General features: G+C 36.7%; 1 long non-coding RNA gene across 2 annotated transcripts; it reads left to right on the top strand.

Annotated features, from left to right (window-relative positions):
• Positions 1-559: 559 nt before the first annotated feature.
• LOC135760846 (uncharacterized) lies at positions 560-2,155 on the top strand. Of its 2 annotated transcripts, XR_012335202.1 has the most exons (5): positions 560-598; positions 1,115-1,208; positions 1,307-1,439; positions 1,804-1,904; positions 2,015-2,155. It is a non-coding gene; the product is annotated as an uncharacterized lncRNA (long non-coding RNA). The 2 variants fall into 2 exon arrangements; XR_010537609.2 differs by lacking the exon at positions 560-598 and having other exon boundaries at positions 949-1,208.
• Positions 2,156-2,374: the final 219 nt, after the last annotated feature.

Below are 2,374 nucleotides of genomic sequence, written 5' to 3'. Positions count from 1 at the left end.
TAAAGAGCACCTATTATGGGATACACGTTTTTAAACATCATTTTGTGTGTAAGTGTGTATTAGTACATGCTAACGATATTCAAAAAGTACATACCTCAAAGAAAACGATGACGCGAGTTATCGTCTCTAACGTTCGAGGACTACAAAAAACACTTGGATTGTAGGCAACAGTTTACTTCCTGGGATTAGTGACGTAGATAAGACCAACATTATCATAGTTCAGCCCTCTCTGCTTTGCTTGGGTACGCCCTCAAAGACGGGGGTGGGGAGCGCCGAGTCAGAAGAGAGCTAAAATGGCGGAGGTTGTGAGTCCCTGCTTTGACTCTGTTTGCAAACTCTTGTTTCATTGTTTAAGCGATTAAATCTCTCGAGTAGACGCTGTCTTTAGATGCGTGGGAAAAATAGCACTTTATGGACTTCCACAGAGGACATCATGTTTAATACGGTTCCGGAAAAATCCAGTCAGAAGTTGTTCACGGAGTTTTCACAATAACTGCTTCTCATGAACCGAAGCTGGACGTCTCCTCCTTAATCCTCTGTAAAACAAACTCATCTACCTGATAAAGTTGGATTACTGTGCACTTCTGGATCACAGGCTGTAAGTATTCACGTTTATTATTTGCCTTTTACTGTACATTACGTAACCGGTAACCGGAGATTAACATAATGTGCGTGTAGAGCTAAGCTTGCAAGCGAACTGTTTTGTGTTGTAATACTGTATTTCATAAACAACGTACCATATTTACACACGTGTATGTTGAATTATGCAGACTATTGTTTTTTTATCGATGTTGGTTAAGACATGTTTACAAACTTGCTAAGTTACCAGCTAAACTGTTACCGGTAAAATTTGTTCTCATGATCAAACTCAAGAAACTCTAAGTACAGATGATTTGTTTAAAGTTATATGTATTTTACTGTTGTATTCACTTGAAGCTTTCTTAGATTTTGAAACGAAGTAAACACGTAATGTGTGTTGCTAATGTTGGGCCATGTAATATGTAATACATTAACGTTTTAATGAATAGTCTAACGATTTATAGTCATGGTACTCTATTGTTATAATATGTCTTTTTGACTGAATACATGTTTGTTTTATTTGTCTATATCTTAGATTCGCAGCTGGACACATCCTTCTACACTGTATGCAAACATGCAACATCATAACACACAGTACAAGGAGTCAGACTGGCATATGAGGAGCAAAGGTGTGTAACACAAATGATGTATTTAGCTAATGAAACCACTACCAGTCTTAAATGTATAACTGATGATGACAAAGTTTTTTTTCTCTGCATAATCATAGGAACCCAGGCAGTAGCATCGTTTCACAATGTTTCCATCACCATCATCAGTGGATGCCTTTGCCGTCCGTACCCTGAGATTTCAGATTTGCAGCAAAAAAATTTGATTTTCTCATTTATTGGAATGCTATGCAGGTATTTAAGTATTTTAGTAACTGTGTTAAAGGAACAGTATGTAAGAAATGTATATCAATTAATCATAAATTTGCTCTGAAATGTTACTAGAAATTAAGAAATCATTTTCATTTCAAATACTCATATCACTGACAACAGTGGTCTGGCCAGGATATTGTCATTTAAAAAGTGGAGTTGCAGCCCTCAACTGATGTTTATGTTGTCATTTTGTGTATTGGCCACCAGTTGTGTGATTGCAGTACCAGTTTTAGCCACAAGTTTTGTGATTGCAATACCTGTTTTGGCCACAATCCTACATACTGTTCCTTTAAATAAAGTAGTATTTACTTTTACAATAAATTTATGCTTGCTTATATTTTTACAGGTTGTACCTTGCAGCCATCCATTACAATGTCACCAAGCCGTAACAAAAGCAGGAGAGGGAAAGTACAAGGCTATGTTCCCAAAACACACAAATGACATACCGTAAGCAGTAATGTTTTATTTCAAATACATTCATAATTAAAAACTTAATGTATGAAGCAGGGAAATAAATTATCAAAACAAAAGATTTATTGACTGCAATATTTCTACAGTTATGTGGATGATGTGATCAGGCTTGTGTTTGCTGAGGTATTTGAAGATAAGCTGAAGGAAACCCCGATTCCAATGGACCTGGCATCACAGTTTGAGAGACCTTCAAAGGAGGACGTGATTGCATGCCATCTTCAGTGCAGGGGTCGTCGGAAGCCAACATTCCGATCAGGAAGCTCCAAGCGTATCTGGAGAACAACACACGACAGGATGATAACCCTAAAGTGTCATCTTAGATAGCATCAGCTGACAAAGCTTTGATATGCCATTTATCTGAATAGATAGCTGTAAGAAATGAATTGAACAATTTTTAAAAGAAGAGCACAATATGGTTACTAAAGTATGTTTATTTGTATATTGTT

This window comes from Paramisgurnus dabryanus, chromosome 16 (genome assembly GCF_030506205.2).
Source record: "Paramisgurnus dabryanus chromosome 16, PD_genome_1.1, whole genome shotgun sequence".
Classification (NCBI taxonomy): Eukaryota; Metazoa; Chordata; class Actinopteri; order Cypriniformes; family Cobitidae; genus Paramisgurnus; species Paramisgurnus dabryanus.
This window is presented reverse-complemented; position numbering and strand designations above follow the sequence as displayed.